The sequence below is a fragment of the Tenrec ecaudatus genome, chromosome 11 (assembly GCF_050624435.1).
Source record: "Tenrec ecaudatus isolate mTenEca1 chromosome 11, mTenEca1.hap1, whole genome shotgun sequence".
In the NCBI taxonomy this organism is placed as follows: Eukaryota; Metazoa; Chordata; class Mammalia; order Afrosoricida; family Tenrecidae; genus Tenrec; species Tenrec ecaudatus.
In genome coordinates this window covers 40,546,936-40,564,569 of record NC_134540.1, presented here as the reverse complement: position 1 = coordinate 40,564,569, position 17,634 = coordinate 40,546,936, and the positions used below count along the sequence as shown (strand labels likewise).

Sequence of the window (17,634 nt, the reverse complement as noted above, 5' to 3'; positions counted from 1 at the left end):
GCAGTTGTGGTCCAACAATTCTTGTCATTAATGCTGATGCTTAAATCCTTCCAGTAATCCTGGAAGGTCCTGGATTATGAATGAGTTCCATTCTTGAATGTGCCTGTGAGTCAAAGTTGGAATCATTGGATGTGGGTCATTTAGCTAAGGTCATTTAAATGTTAATCTCAGCATGTATGTGTATAAATAAAACCTTTCTATGCATGAAAGACATTAAAGAGACATTTCTAGATATATCCAAATATTTTAACATCATAATAGACTAATAATACTAGTTATGTTTTGGCACTTTTGCAAAGTAACACCTGTTTGTTATCATGAGTGATTATAGGTACCACAACATTTTAATATAATGAGAAGTGGCAGTGAGGTCATGGTCAGACCTGCAGGCTGGCTTGAGGGTCATAGTCTCAGGAGTTCTGCTATGGGATGAGCAAACAGGCTATCCTTTCCAGGATGCCAGCTGCCCTATCGTTCTCACATGAAGCAGCAGTTGGGTTTGAACAGCTAAGCTTTCCACCACCAGTCAAATGACTTCACCACTGCAAAAGCTGGACTCCTTTCCATAAACAAACAAAGCCTTAATGGTGCTAGCTTTTTGAAATATCGAGGGTACTGCGGTATTTAGTTTCTTGTGCCAACCTGGCCGATAAACACATGTAGGGTTAATTGAAGGGAGGAGGGATAAATAGCTCCATGAGCCTTGCCTTTCAAGTTCTCAAGTCTCTTCCTTTCTGATGGTTGGACCAGGGTGCTGCTGCCTTAACCAGTTGCCTGCTTCAGCTGGCAAGGCTCACTTCCTGCAAAACATCCCTGAGGAGAAGCCACATGGACCTACCCCAATGCCAGCCTGGGAGCTGGAGAAGCCATGTGGAGACCCCTGCCATTTCTGAGATGCTTACATGTTCACTGAGTCAGCTTTCCGCCTGCAGTCAGCATCAGAGTGTGTGTTTCGTGAGATGGAGGAGAACTTTGTGGATCAGACATATGGGTTAATGGTGGGCTTATGGATTTGGACAGCTTTGGGCTGGGTTGTTTTCTTGATGTGTACTTAACCTTTATATAAAACTCTCTCATATATGAGTTTCTGTAGATTTGTTTCTATAAAGTACCCAGACTAACAGAGGTACCAAGACAATACCTTTTTTTTTTAAGTGTCACAATAGAGTGGCTCTTGGTGAACCAAATGGTTTTCATGAAGGTAAGTGCAGTTATGGGTTCTTGCACCATGTGTGGAACAATGGCTCAGCTGGACTTTTTCTGTGTGTGAGAGGTTTGGTTAGTATTTTTATGACCTGAATCAGTGTACCAAATGAATCTCAGAGAAAAATAATGTCAACTTTATATTCTTTTCTCTAGACTCCCAGAGAAATTTTAGTGCAATATCTATAAGGATTACATGTGATGTCAGGGTTGTTTGAAGTACGCACTGAATATCTGTATAACACAATATTGTGTTAGTTTTGAAGTGAAGATAAATGGCTGATGACAGGTTGTTGAAACAGACATTGGACAAAAATATTAAAATCCATAGTGACAAAGTTATTTACTGTTTGTTGATTGTGTAGCAAAGCAAGTTGCTTGTGTAGCACAGAGAAATGGCTCTTCTAGGAATAGTCTTTTTAACTTCTACAAATAACTGGCTGTATTTCCTGGTGGGTTGGGTAAAAGAAGATGGGAGAAGATGCTGATTTGATTGTTGTGAGTTATTGTTAACAGGATTAATTGTTATGCTTTCTTTGTTGTTATTGATTTTTAGGTGCCATTGAGTCGATCCCAACCCATAGCGAACTTATGCACGACAGATTGAAACACATTAATAATTCACTGCCCCTGCAGGCAATCATTCTCATAACATGAGGTGCCCTTGATTTTCCTTCCATGTTCACCATTGCATCACCCTGGGGTGGTCTAGAGCACAAAGCACAAACTGCTGTAAAACTACAATGGAATATTTTATTTCTGATTCATAATACTGTAGAAGAATATTAAAAGAATAGAGATAGCATGAGATAAATATATAATCATATAATGAAAAATCATATTCTAACAAATTTGAAAATCTAGAATAAATGGATACATTTCTAGAAATGAACTATGTTTACCTAAATCACCACAGAAAATGTAGACAATATCAAGAAGCCTATAACACAGGAAGAATAGTGCTAGTCATAAAAGAAATAAAATAAACTCCCAACATCAAAACAAGCTCAGATGGTTTCACTGGAAAATTCTGTCAAACATTTAGAGAAGACTTAGTAATAATTTTGTATAAACTATTCCACAATATATAAATGGACAATATGCTACTAAATTCATTTTATGAAGCAATTCTAACTCTGATACTCAAACCAGAAAAAGACATCACCAGAATTAAAAATACAGACCAATATCTCTAATGAATGTACATATCATGACCTCAATAAGATCCTAGCAAACAGAATTCAAGTAAGCACCAAAAAATAATACATCATGATCAAGTATGATTCATACCAAATATGTAAGGATGGTTTGATATTATAAAATCAATCAATGCAATTCATCAAACAAAATAATTGAGAAGAACCATATGATTATATCAATTGATGCAGAAAAGGCATTTGAATAAAAAATCAGCATCTATTCCAGATAAAAACATTCAATAAAAAAGGTATAGAAATGTGATTTCTCCACATAATAAACGATATATTTTCAAAACCAATAGCCTGTGTCTAACTTAATGGAAGGAAGTGAAGTAATTTCCTCATCAAATGAGAACTAGACAAGATTGCCCTAAATCATCACTTTTATTTAATATAATTATGGAAGTTTTAGCTAGAGCTGTAGACATCAAGAAGGCACTAATGGTATCCTCATAGACAGATCCTTCTTCTAAAATCCTCTTTGGTTGCAGATGACATACTCATATACATAACCCCCCCTTCAAAGATTCAATTAAACAATTGCTCAAAGTAATTAAAACATTTGGCAGCATAATAGGCTACAAGATCAACATACCAAAATCAGTTGTATGTTAAAAGTGATGTTACTGAAAAAAGATATAGAAAGATCAATACCATTTACAACTAGACAAAAAGATAAAATACTTAGAAATACATCTTACCAGAGGAACAAAAGACATACAAGGAACACAACAAAACACTCCAGGAAGCCAAAAGAAATATACACAAATGGAACAACGTACCATGTTCCTGGCGAGGCCGACTAAACATTGTGCATATCAATTTTACCAAAAATACTTAACACATTCAATGCAATTTGGATCCCAATCCCATCACAATTTTTCAAAGAAATGGAAAACTATTCACCAACTTTATGGGGAAAGTAAAGAAACCCAGGATAAATAAAACACTATTAAAAAACAAAAACAAAGTAGGAGGTATTTCACTCATAGACCTGAAAACTTACTATAAAGCCATGATAATCAAAATATGCCATTGGTGGTACAATAATTTGAAGTTGATTAGAATTGAGGACCTAGAAACACAACCAAGTACTTAATTTTTAATAACGAACTAAAAGACACTAAATGGGCAAGATATAGCCTTTTCAACAAATAGTGCTAGAAAAACTGGATTTTCACCTGCAAAAGAATGAAGCGTACAAAAAAACAAACTCAAGATGGATCAAAGACCTAAATATAAATGACACAACAATAAAAGCCACCATGAAAAACTAGAGACAAACTTAGGGACCCTTATAAAACATAGTGTGAACACAATACCAAACATAATAAAAAATATCCCACAGTAAGAGACAAAATATAGAACTGGAGCCTGCTAAAAATATGATATTTACGCACATCAAAGGATTTCATCAAAAGAGAACTCACTGAAGGGGAGAATATTCAGTAACAGTACATCGGATAAAAGGTTAATCTCCAAAAGCTATAGAAAACTATATCTTTAACAAGAAAAATATAAATAACCCAACTAAAAAATTGGAACAAGACATAAATAGACAATCTACCAAAATGACGTCTATGTGGCTACTAACAATGTGAAGTAATGTTTGTGCTCATTAGTATTAAGAGAAATACAAACGAAATAACCACGATACATCACCGCACATTGATACTTCCGGCAAAATTCAATGAAAGAGAAAGCAGTAAATGCTGGAGAAGATATGAAGAGATAGGGATGCTTTGACGTTGCTGGCGGGACTGTAGAATGGAACATCCACCATGGAAACCAGTGGGAGACTTCCTCAGACAGATGCAAACACATGTAACTTATGGTTCTGGAATGGCTATACTTGGTGTGTACCCTAAAGAAATAAACACACACCACAAACAGACATGCACACACCTATGTCTAATGTAGCAGTTTCCACAATAGCAAAAACATGAAAACAATCAAAAACTCCAACTATAGAGGAATAGATAAACAAGCTTTGGTACATTCATACTATGGAATTGTATGCATCAATATTAAACAAGGACAACTCTCCTAAACACCAAACTAGAAAATATTATGCTTAGCAAAATCAGTCAATTGTACAAAAAGAAATATTTAATATCACTATTGTTATAACGAAAAGCAAAAAAGAAGATATGTGTTTAATACACCAAAGGCAAGACTTTGATGACTACAAAGAAAGAGGCCAGAGAGAGGAGGAAGAGGGAGAAGGGAAGGATGGTGGAGGGAAAAAAAAAACCCCACATATATAGAGGTTTTAATAGTATATTTCTGTTTATTTCTCTTTCTAGAAGGGCTGTTTAAATATGCATGGTATGTTTCTTTTGAAAAAAACTTTTAAAAATTCCTCCAGATTCTTTGTCCTCAAACCTAAGTTGTGGTTGGAGTGGACTAAAAAAATGGAGAAAAAAACTGAATGAAATAGGACTTGCAGTTTTTAGTGACAAGTTCATGTCAAACAAAGGACCCCACAAAGGAGAAAAAGCGGCACAGGTTCTTTCATAAGGGAAACTGCGCTCATCAGAAGGCTTTTTTCAGCTCAGAAAACTAGAAGCCGTGGTTTCCTTTCGTTCTGGGGCACTGGCTCAAAAGTTAGGTTAAGGGGGTGCTGACAAACCCAATGACAAGTGATCTAACATCGATGGCGAGGAGGGCATAGGATGTCTGGTGGGACTTGCTGAAGTGCAAGGTAGCCACGAGGAACTATTGAAACCTGAATGAAGGTTGAACATGATAGTGGGACAAGAGGAAAGTAAAAGGAAATGCAGGAATGAGCTAGGAGGCTAAAAACATTTATAGAGGTCTAAATACAGGCATGTACATAGGTAAATATATTTATATACAATGATAGGGAAGTAGATCTATGTGCATATACTTATGTGTTTAAGTATTAAGGTAGCAGACAGACGTTGGATCTTTGCTTCCCTACTCCCTCAATGCAAAAACACTTTGTTCAAAGAACCCGGCATTCTGTGATGCTCACCTTCTGAACACGATCACTGAAGACAAATTGTGTGCATAAACAAATGTGGTGAAGAAAGCTGATGGTGCTCAGCTATCAATAGATATAGCATCTGTGGTCTTAAAGGCTTGAAGATAAACAAGCAGCCATCTAGCTGAGAAGCAACAAAGCCCATATGGAAGAAGCCTGTGTGATTATGAGGTGTTGACAGGATCAGGTATAAGGAATCAAAGGCCCAGAACAAAAAATTATATCGATGTGAATAAAGTCCATCTGTAGACATTTGGACATCCCCTCACAAAGGGGTCACAGTAAGAGATGAGCCAGTCAGGATGCAGCATAGCACTGATGAAACAAACACAAGTTTCCACTACTTCTTTAATACTTCCTTTCCCTCCACTATCATGAACCTAATTCTACCTTATAAATCCGGCTAGACCAGAGCATGCACACTGGTACAGATAAGAGCTCACAGCACAGGGAATCCAGGATATACAAACTCGTCAGGACCATTAATGAGAGTAGCAATACCAGAAGGGGAAGGGTAGGTGGTGGGGTTGATCATCTTCACAATGATCAACATATAACCCCTTCCCAGGGGGACGAACAACAGAAAAGTGGGTGAAGAGAGACAATGGTTGGTGTAAGACATGAAAAAAATAATAGTTTATAAATTATCAATGGTTCATGAGGTGGGAAGGAGACGGGAGGGGGAGACATGAGCTGATACCAAGGGCTTCAGTAGAAAGAAAGTGTTTTGAAAATGATGATGGCAACATATGGACAAGTGTGCTTGACACAATGGATGTTTGTATGGGTTGTGATAAGAGCTGCAAGGGTCGCCAATAAAATGATTTTAAAAAAGGAAAACTTCCCCAATATCACATGAGATAAGCATTCAAGATGTCGGATGAACCCCAAACAGGATAGAACCCCCAAAGTAAATCAGTAGAACACACCATAATCAAACTTTCCAAACCAAAGACAAGAATCATAAGAGCAGATGTCTAAGTAAGAAAGAGATTGATGGATCCCTGAATCCTTAACCCTTAGTCACCATTTAGTTCTGGAAATAAGTTCCCTACTGTGGCTCAATTTTTAGCTGAACAATAGATAGATCTAGAAGGGAAAAAATGACACACACACACACACACACACAGAGACAAGCTCAACTTAGAATAACTAGTCATAAAAAATCAACAGGGCAGCATTTATCCAAGGACCAAGTTCAGAAGTATTAGCAATGGAAAACATCCCACCAATTCAAACTCAATGCCAGAGTCAATTCTGACTCTTGTTTGGAAGGGAGGGATGGAAACAGGAATTACCAAGAGGACATGAACTAAGTGATGTTACATTGAGGGGAATGCAATAAATGCAATGAAATTAAATGTGCGTGGATGTAAAATTGGTTGTTCTGCAGACGTCCACCAAGTCACAATAAAATATTTTTTAAAGTTCATTGAAAATAAAAGATAATGGTAATTTTCTACCCTAAGTAAATAAATAAGAGTTAGGTTAGTGTCTCAGTCTACTGTTTGTCAGAAATGACCACATGATCATGACAGACCATTTCTTCAGAAATATCCAGTTGTTTTCACGAGGAAACAACAGTATGAACACCTTCTTCCCCCAGTTAGGCGTTTTCTCTAGTCAGTGCCCTTTACAGTAGAGACTTTAATGGTGTGGCTTGTTCCTTCTAGCAATTACACCTTCAAGCTATGTAGAGTTGGCCTGGGTGGTCACAAAAAATCATTAGTGCTTTTTTTTTTGTCTCTTTAGAATGTTAAAATGAAGACTCCTCTGACTGATACAGGAGATAACCGGTTTAAAGTTAGTGGGATCCCTTGGTATAATTGTAATTTAAGCACCAGTCTCAATCAAACCATAAGGCGTGCCAATTAATATACTGCACCAGATGTTAACATTAATTCAGAACCAAAGTTGTAGAGTCACGAAGGCCAGTTGGTGTTTTCAATTTTATTTTTATATTAATTAAATACACTTCGGTTTTCCAGCTGCATCCAATTGTAGACCTATGACCTATACATCATTAAAAAAATTCTCTCCATGTATGTGTTGTTCTAGGTCTCTGTGTGTTTGGTTCTTGCACTTTCTTTGGTGTGGAATTGGTTTTCATTCTGTTACTCATATTTATGCTTATTCCCGAGGTTTAAATCAGTCACCAGGGTTAGAGGTCTCCTCTATGGCAACAGTTGAATTAAATTGTTGACTGTGCCACAGAGATGCCATGAGCACTTTCGCTATCGTGCTGAGAAGCAGGATCATTTTTTAGCCGGAGGGTTATGGGCAGAGTGGCAACAGCAAAGGCATTTCCAAGTCAGCCTCCTGGACTTAGACGTGAAGGCCTCAGAATGACTCATGCTGACTGCTCTTTGCCATGGTAGTAAGCACACAGTGGTCTCGTAACTCTTCCCAGAGTGCTCTAAAAAATGAGAACCAGTGCCTGGTTAGAGCATAAAAATAACAGTAAACAGGTTTGAGCTCTTCCCTGGAGCCTACTGTCAGCCATGCCTTCTGTTGAAATTGAGATGCATGATTACACCTGAGACCCAGGCTGAGACACATGACTGAGGGCCACTCTGAGAAGGTTCCAACTCCATACTGTTGATCATAAATGCTAATTACGAAAATTTCCACTTTAGATGGCTTAAGTTTATAACCCACACTCAGAATTTTGTCAATATCGCTCAAAGCAGCGCAGCTGAAAGAACATGCTAGCAAGCCCATAATGGACGCAGTTAACAAGCTAAAGGAAGAAACGGAATGCGCCTCCTGGGGGAGCACTGCCTAGCTGTGTTCACAGAACCAATCGCTATTCTCTCTCAGCAGAAGCTGACTGCACATATGATCTAATATTTGGTTTAGATGCTGAGGCAGGTAGCGAAACGGAGATTGACTTTGGAGAGTTATTGTGGCTGGGGTTGAATTTGGAGTGAGATTTCTCTCATGAAAACCTAGCTTGCATTGCACGAACTTCTCTGATGCTGCTGTTTGTTGCTTTCCAGCCAGGAAAGGGAACAGACACCAAGTCCGAGCCGACTCCTGCCCCGCCTCAGCGTCATCGCTGCTTGACCTCTTGCTGTAGCCACTGGGTCTATTCATCTTGTTGAAGGTCTTCTCTGTTTTGCTGTCCCTCTGCTTCACCAAGCACGGTATCCTCCTGAGAACATGACCAAGTGGCACCGTCTCCCTTCTGAGGAGCACACTGACAGATTTGTTCATTCTTCTGGCAGTCTGTGGTATATTAACATTCCCAGTCAACACCGTAATTCACATCCATCAATCCTTCTCTTGTCTTCCTCATTCATCCTCCAGCTTTCCCATGCATGCATTGTGATTAAAGATGCCATGGCCTGGGCTGAATACAGCTCAGTCCCGAGAGTGGCATCTTTGCTCTTGAACACTATAGAGATCTTTGTACCATATTTGCCCAATACTTGAACTTGCTACTGGCGGTAAAAAAAAAGAGCACCTGGGTATTAGTATCAGCTTGCTCACTTGGGAAGCAAAAAAAAAAAAACGGGAGTGATAAGGCTTAGAAAATCTCAACAGGCAAAATTGGAGGCAATTTCAAAATGCAGACAATCATTATTTCGGCTAGGAGGCTGAAGAACAATAAATGAAACTATAAGCTTGCTCCTTATAATTGGCAGTTTTAAAAGAGCACCTAATTAAACTGAGACATTAAATGAGTTGATTTATATTGTTGTTTGCATTTTGAAAGACTAATTTTGAAGTTACTGGTAAATAGACTACAGTTAAAGTCTGCTTTTAAAGATGATTTATTCTGATAATCCTGGATGATATTTTATCTATGTCCATTGTGACATATGACGGACTCCCAGCAACCTATGCACAAGACCATGAAACAATGTTTGGTCTGTCACCCTCCGCACAGCAAGCCCTGTGTTAAAGTCCACTGGGCATTGGTTAGGTGCTTGGCTGCTAACTGAAAGTTTAGATGTTCAAGTCCATCAGCCTCTCTGTGGAAGAGAGACGTGGCAGTCTGCTTCCATAAAGGTTTACAACTTTGGAAACCCCGAGACACTTTTATTCTTTCTACAGAACTGCTATGCATTACAATTGAGTGGATCACAATGGGCAAGAGTAATAATACAAATTAGGTCAAATTCCTAACTTTTATCACCAAGATAAAAAGTATTTTGAATTAAATTTATGCTATGGCTACATGTTGTTCATCATTCTTCATTTTCCCTATTTTCATGTAAATTTAATAACTTCAAGTTAGTTGAATGCTGCTGATAGATACAAGAAGCTATTGTGCTGTTTTAAAGCAACATATTTTATGAAGAAATACATATATATGCATTTTTTAAAAGTTAATGAAAAATTCCATTTTCTTTTACTTATATTTTGCATAAGGCTTTGAAACTATATACACATATATATTTGAAAATAGCTGTTAGAACTTCGGTTTGCATTGAAATAATAAGAGTTGAGAAACACCAACCAAGCTGAAGCAAAATCCTGACAAAAATAAATAATTACCAAATACTTAATATGTAGACCTTGATTGCATAATTATACCCTAGAAGTTATAAGTGGTGCCAAAAAAGTACAAAATTGAGTTCCAACTAAAATAAAATTACATTTTAAAGAGAGAAAATTTATACTTACCTGGCAGGGGAGATACCGTGATCACGAAGGTGGTTTTCACAGGGCGAGGCTCACCCATTGCACTCCAGATGTGCTGACCCCTGCTATTTCCCCAAATGTGGGAAACTCGACTGCAGAATTTGTGGTTGTGGGGAACTGCATTCGCACTCTCCCCTGTGGAAAAAAAACAACAGAAATATTAAAAGTATAAAATCTACCAAGACAGATAATTTACACTAAGTCCATTTTTTAAATTAGGAAGTGACAAAAAATGCATTGCATTGACTGACAATGTGGATTTTATTTTGGTTCTCATGACATGGAAAGATAATTGCTGATGGTTAGAAATCAATATTTACTTCTACACTGTGTTTAGAAGCATAGTAAATATCAAGAAGGGCTCTGGCTTATTAGTAAAGTAAATATTTGAATAATATAAAGAGAGAGAATTAGAAAATTTAAAGACAGGGAAAAGATATGGCTGGTGAAGGGGAGAGAAAAGGAAGTCTCAGAATGGTGGGGGTTGTGATGAAGAACACAGGTAGAGGGAGTGCAGACCTATTGGTAAGAAGCCAGTGTCCCCAAATTAGTTTTGTTAAGCATGAATGACAATGAAGCTATGATTGAATTTCTTCTGATTTGTCACATTTTAAAAATAAAATGAAAAAAAAAACTTCGTTAAATTGAGAGAATTGCTGTTGAAGTCTGACCAAGGTCAAAGTCATTAGTCCAGTGGGAGCATTAGGTGAAAGATCAAGAAAGCTCAGTTCAGTGTCATTATCCAGGAAACCTGGGCACCTGGAATCAAATTAATTGGTGACCCAGCACTAATTGGAGAGCAGTATAGCCAAGATCATTAAAAACTTATTTTCTAGAATGCATCTAATCCTTTCAAATAACATTATGAAATTTTCAGTCTTAAGATTTGTTCCCAGTTTTTAGGAATGAAATGGAGCAGAATTTACTGTATGATTTTTTGAAACAACAAATATTACAGTTGACTAATTAAACCATAAAGTTTGATTTAATTTAGATATAGGTTAACAACAAGGGGACTTCAAAACATTTGTGGGAAAAAAACAGACTAGAAAGATAATCAAATTAATCAAGTTATAGAGTGCTAATTTATAGAACAAATGTTTGCATCATGAAAACTCCATATAGCTGCAGGGGCAGCAAATTATTTAACGTGGCTCTTTTAGCCAAAGACTCATTGCCACCCAAACACATTTTCCTGCATGGGTCTAGTAAGAAGGTAGGGACAGCTACTGATGGGATTCACTTGTGAGTAGCTGTGAACTGAATTCACTGGAATACCATCCTGCTGCATATCCAATGAGATCTCTGAGAAGCAGGAGGGGCTTCACTACCAGCAAGAGACAGGAGTAGAATGCTCCTCTGGACTCGGAAATCCCTACACAAGTAAAGCTCCTGGATCCTAGAGAAAGCTCTGCCATCCTAGGAACAGCAGCTCCAGCAGACCCAGAAGCCAGGGCTGGAAACAGAGAGGATAGGAGGACATCCCAGCCTCTGGAGCAGGTCGAGCTTAGTGCTTTTGCTGGACTCTGGCTTGAGGAGTTGGGTGCCTTGGGACACTTCGTTGGAGAAGCTGGGTTTGCTGAACCAAGAAAGTGGAGCTGAGTGCTTTGGGGCTGACACTTACTGGAGTGGAATGGCTCTGAGCACTTAATTCAGGGAGCTGGGGTGACTGACCCATGAAGCTTGAGCTGAATGCCTTCCAGTTAAAGCTCACAGAGGAGAGAGATGCCCTTTGGACATCTATTAGCGTTTCTGAATGAACTTTGTAATGCGTCCTGATGCACAACTCTGTCTTGAGCACTCCTCGTGTGCTTTGCAACCTATCAACCTCCTTAATAAACCCTCTAACTACGTCTGTGTAGAAATTGCAATGGATATTAGAACCTAGATAGAAACTAAGAATACTAACAAAACGTAATAGATAACCTCATAATATTAACAGAACACAATAGATAACCTCATTTAACTTTGGGTTTTAAAATATTAATATTTGTCGCCGTTATTTTCATAAAAGCTAGGATCAGCTTATCATTGTGTGCATCAAGTTAAAAACCACGAAGGAAGGATTTCTAGGAGCATAGCTCATGGACAGATCTGAGAATTTCATTCTATTCACACAAACATTAGCAAAAGCATCCAGAAGTCTCCACTCTACCTTGTAAAAATGTGTGTGGGGGGGAGGGAGGGAGCACCAAAACAAACAAACAAACAAAAAATAGGCTAAGGGTACCAATAAGGACCCAAAAGCTCAAGCAATGTAAAGATGAAGTCTAAATTGTAGGGAAATCACTTTTTCTACTGTTTCCACTCCTCCCTTCCTGCTATAGCATCCACAGGGATACAAGAGAGCCCTAGGAAACACTTGGTCCTCTAGTGTACTAACTAGGCTGCCAATTTCTGACTAAGAACTAAATAAGATCATGCTAGTAAATTGTTCAAGATGAGTATTTTGACTGGTTTGGAAATACCTGAAGGACGGAACCCAGGTCTGTTCCAATTGTAACTCTTACAGAGAAAAGAAGGGAGTTGTGAACAAAGACCATGCTCAGCTGAGAGAAATCAGTGTGTTGTCCAGTTTCCAAGAGGATTAAACTCCATTCTGTCTCTTAATGCGTAGGAATGAGAATAAGATGAACAAAGCCTAAAGGCAGGCCCAACTAAAGTTTTCCAAATGACTTAGATTCTTTTGAAGGAGTTCTTGTGGTGTAGTGATTATGCACGGGCTGCTGTCCTATAGGGTCATTGAGATTTGGAACCAACTTGATAGCTGTACGTTTGGCTTTGATGTGATAATATCTTTTAAAGCATTAGGTTTGTGGGAGAATTGAGAAAACTCACTTGGGGCAACACTCATAGGTCCTAGTGTCAACAACAACAAAATCACAAGCCCCCAAAGATTACAAGTATATTCACATTCAAGAAAACAATAAAAAAAAGGATGAAATCTTCTATATGGTAGCTCAGATAATGGACGATTAGAAAAACAACACAGTGTACTATTACACAAACTGAAAGAACGAAAGGAAAACACAAAGTACGAGAGGAAATTCGGAAAATGATCATTAGCTAAATAATAATATAAATAGTTATGCACTATAACAAATAAACAGAAACAGTAAAACAATGATATAATAACTGAACATTTAAAATTTGAAAGACTGATGGTAGATCTGAGATAGCAGGAGAAATAATCAGGAAAGCAAATTAGACAAAAGAAATGATTGAATCTGTATAAGTATAAAAGAAAAATCAAGCTTGCTAAACATAAAAGGTCAGAAACTCACAGGGACAGTTCTACTCTGTCCTAAAGGGTCACTATGAGCCAGCATTGACTTGATGGCTGTAAGAAACATAAAATTATGGACAGAATCAGGAAAAATATAGGAAGCCAGAGGAAAAGTCAAGAGAAGGCAGCAAAAAGAACACTTAAAAGAATGCACCCCCCCCAAAAAAAACACTTTGTAAATCTGATGAAGAATATAAATTGACAACACTAAAATCTCATTGAATGTCATGTCGAATAGACCCAAAAAATTCACATCAAAATACACTGTAAGTAAGCTCTCACTCCTGGTACCATAATGTGTCAGTCTGACTAGACAAGAGAAACAAATCCATGGACACACATATGTGTATAAGAAAGAGATTTATATACAAGAACAATTGAACATTGAGAAAACATACCAGTGCAGTCCAGATCAAGCCCATAAGTCTGATATTAGCCCATATGTCCGATACCAATCTAAAAAGTCCTCTTCAGACTCGCAGGTAGTGGGTAGAAAGTCTTTGGATCTGGTGGCATTGGAAACATCTCAGCGCTGGCAGGGGTCTCTGCATCTGGTTGGGTCCATGTGTCTTGTCAGCTGCTACATCTCCCAGGGTGTGAGCTGAGAGAGAAGTGTCTCCTGCCTCCAATAATGGATGTATGTATAGAGTGTGATAAGAGTTGTGAGAGCCCCCAATAAAAATGATCAATTAAAAAAGAAATAAAGAATGAACAACAACAACAAACTGTAGAAAGAATTCTGAAAATCAAGAGAGAAGCAAATTACCACAAAGAACTTTCGATATTAAATGCCAAATTCTTCTCGGTTGCCTTGGAAACCAGAAAACAGTGAAGTGAATATTTGAATTGCTGAGGGGAAAATACAGAGTATTGTCTACTAATAATACCACATCTGTCAAAATCTGCACGATTGATTCACATTTTACATGTTCAAAACATACTATAAAACTGTAGTATTCAAAACAGTCTGATACTGTTAGGATAGACCAATACAGAATGGAGAGTTCAGAAATTAAAACCATAGATTTATACTCAGTTGATTTTGGACAAGAGGACTCAGCTCAATTGTGGTGTTTATAAAATTTTATGTCAACTTGAAGATACAGAAAAATATAGGGGTGGAGTTTAGCCTCTCAATCAAGTCACAGTCTGATGGTGATTCTTTGTGGATGTGGCCTTCTGATAATGGCCTTGGGAACCGCCCCTTCTCTCTCTGCCTTCACGTCTCTGCTGGCTGACCCTGACTGCTGCCAGAGCCCTGGCAAAGCATCCATCGCCATTGGAACCACAAGACTTGTACCCACCAGCCTGTGATATTCCTGCTTTATCAGCCAAATGAAGACACAACTAAAGATTGATGAAATCTGAGAGGGAACTATGTATCAGGTCATGATTAATATTCAGTGTTTATAAATAAAACCAAGACAACATAGTCAAAATTGGGAATAAATATTTCACCAAAGAAGATATGCAAATGTGAGCAAACACGTGAAAACATGAGAAATTTCATTAAGTATATGCACATTAAAAAGTGGGATATTTATCCTTACTAGGATGGCCATTGTGGTAGTTACATAATCTGTTGTCAATTTGAGACTTAAGAGTGAAGGGGTAGAGTTAGCCTGTCAATCAAGTCGCAGCTTGATGGACTCATTGAGAGGCATGGAGGAGATATATAGAAGTGACACAGGGACACTCCCCTTACTGATAACGAGCCTGATGGAGCTGTGCTGCTGCAGCCAGAGTCCGAAGCTGGAGGAGCCATGTGAAGACCCCTGCCAGTGCTGAGATGCTTCTGCTGCCACTGGATCCACAAGACTTTCCACCCACTGGCCTGTGATCTTCCTCCATTCAGTGTCATTGCATGCGTTGCGTGAGTCAGAGGAATTTATAGATTGGTATCAGACATCTTGGCTTATATCAGATTTATGGACTTGATTTCGACTGGGCTGGGATGTTTTCTCCATATTCAATTGCTCTTGTATATAAAGCTCTTTCTTATACACATATGAGTTTCTTTGGATTTATTTTCTAGTCTACCTGGACTAACACAACGATGTACAGAAAAATAGAAAGCACGCGTTTGTAAGGTGGTGGAGCTTTTATCCACAGCTGGAATATGAGCTTTTATCCACAGCTGGAATAAATATAAAATTTCAGTCTATTTAGGAAAGCTGTATAACAGATCGTCATAGATTTATACTAGAAATTTACCTAGATACAGACTTAAAAGCCCTTAGAGCAAGAATGCAAACAATTCTTGTACACCAGTGTTCACTCAGCACTCTTCACAATAATCAAAAGAAGAAAAATTCCTAATTCCAATTGTGTTAGTCCGGGTTGACTAGAGAAACGAATGCAGAGGCACTCATATATGTGTAAGAGAGAACTTTATATCAATAAGTAATTGTTCACCAATAAGACATCCAAGTCCATTCCAGATCAAGTCCATAAGTTTGATGTTAGCCCATAAGTCTAAGATTAACCCACGAATTCCTCTTCAGACCCACACAGCACATGCGACAATGCCTAATGCAGGAAAATCACAAGCCTGTGAGTGGAAAGTCTTGTGAGTGGAAAGTCTAGTGGGTCCAGTGGTGGTGGAATCATCTCTAGGGCTCTGGCTGCCATCAGTGTGGCTACAATTGCCTTGTCAACAGACGGTGAAGCAGAGAGAGAGTGTGTGTCACCTCCAGGGAAGAAGACAGGAATTCCTCAGGGAGAATCCCCAGGGAGAAGACCATGCCCACACAGAGACATCATTAGCTATGACCTGATTGACAGACTAGAGTCTACCCCGGTGCTCAAGTTGATAAGAGATTATGTAAGTGACACACCACTTCAGATGAATGCATAAGCCCATTGTGATTCACTGCTCAGTCATGCTATGAGTTTGAATTGACTCTGTAATAGTAACTGATGAGGGAATCCAGTCATGAAGAGAAATGAACGTTCTCATGTATATTACAATGTACATAAACCCTGAAAACCTTAATTTTAGTGAAAAGAGTAGTAAAGGACAGGTATTGGATGTAATGCTTAGAATTGGAAAAAGTATAGAGACAAGGTTGTGTTAGTTTTTATGGGCGTGGGGGTTATGATTAAATGACTGCTTAAGGGGGCACTGAGTGTCTGTGAACAATAATGGAAACAATTGGAACTGGGAAGTGGTGGAGGTTGTACAACGTACTGAATTGTTTCACATGACTCTATTGTACATGCACCTTCTTTGTGAAACATCAAATATTTTGTTATAAATACACAGGGGATTTGAAAAGTTAATGAAAAATACATTTAAAAGATAATGGATTTTTCCATGTACTTTTGAAGCATTCTTTTATTTGTACCACACTATAAAATGGGGATTATTTGAAATGGATATGATTTTGCAATGTGCTGATTCTACACATGCTTTCTATATATATTTCTATCAACCTATCTATCAATCTGTCTCTCCAAACTATCTGCACATTTGTCTCATTGAATGATGACTATTTATCCATCTCAAAATGAATCGACCTGGCAGGTTGCTAACATTTTAGGTTTTATTAATTTAAAGGAGCACACCCTCTCTCCTCGACAGCATCCCAACTCTCAGTTAAGCTTGAAACTTCAATCTCTGATCACACAAACACAAAACTGAGTCATAATGTGAGAACATAATAATTTAGTAATAACCTTTACTATATGGGTAAAAATAGCTTCCATATCATGAAGTTAGAAACATCTTTGTTAACTTCAAGTGAAATTTATAGTATATTTACTATATATTAGGCATGGTTCTAGCCACTGGCAGGAGGAAAATGATTTCTTCCATCATATAAATTCAGTTTTGGCTGGACAACAGTAATGTAAACAATGTCACAATAATAAGATGTTATAAATAGCCTAGATTATCCTACACACTCAAATCAAGCACTTTGGAATTCCAAAGGGGGAATGGAGAGATATAGTCTGTGGCCCGAAGCCAACATATTTTGGCAAGATTATCCAAGAAGACTTAAGATGTAAAGTGGTTCTTCACAAAAGCTTTAGATTTCTGTGAGTTTATGCCTGCAGGGTGTGGAAGAAGAGGCAGGAGGAGGGGGATGGGATGCTGACAAAGCAGAAAATACTTTTGCAAAGCAAGTCATGCGGTTCTTTAGGATTTTGACAAAGCATCCCACATTTTTTTGACTGTCCGACTAAACATTTGACCTTGAGCAGGATTTCAGCCTTGGACACTCTACTACTACTTAGGAAACAGTGGAGCAATAAGGAAAGTGAAAGAGCATGCATCTCATCTGTGG

At 38.1% G+C, this 17,634-nt stretch overlaps 1 non-coding gene across 1 annotated transcript; it reads left to right on the top strand.

Annotated features, from left to right (window-relative positions):
- Positions 1–10,033: 10,033 nt before the first annotated feature.
- On the top strand, positions 10,034–10,197 carry LOC142461800 (U1 spliceosomal RNA). The gene has a single exon (XR_012786996.1). It is a non-coding gene; the product is annotated as a U1 spliceosomal RNA (small nuclear RNA).
- Positions 10,198–17,634: the final 7,437 nt, after the last annotated feature.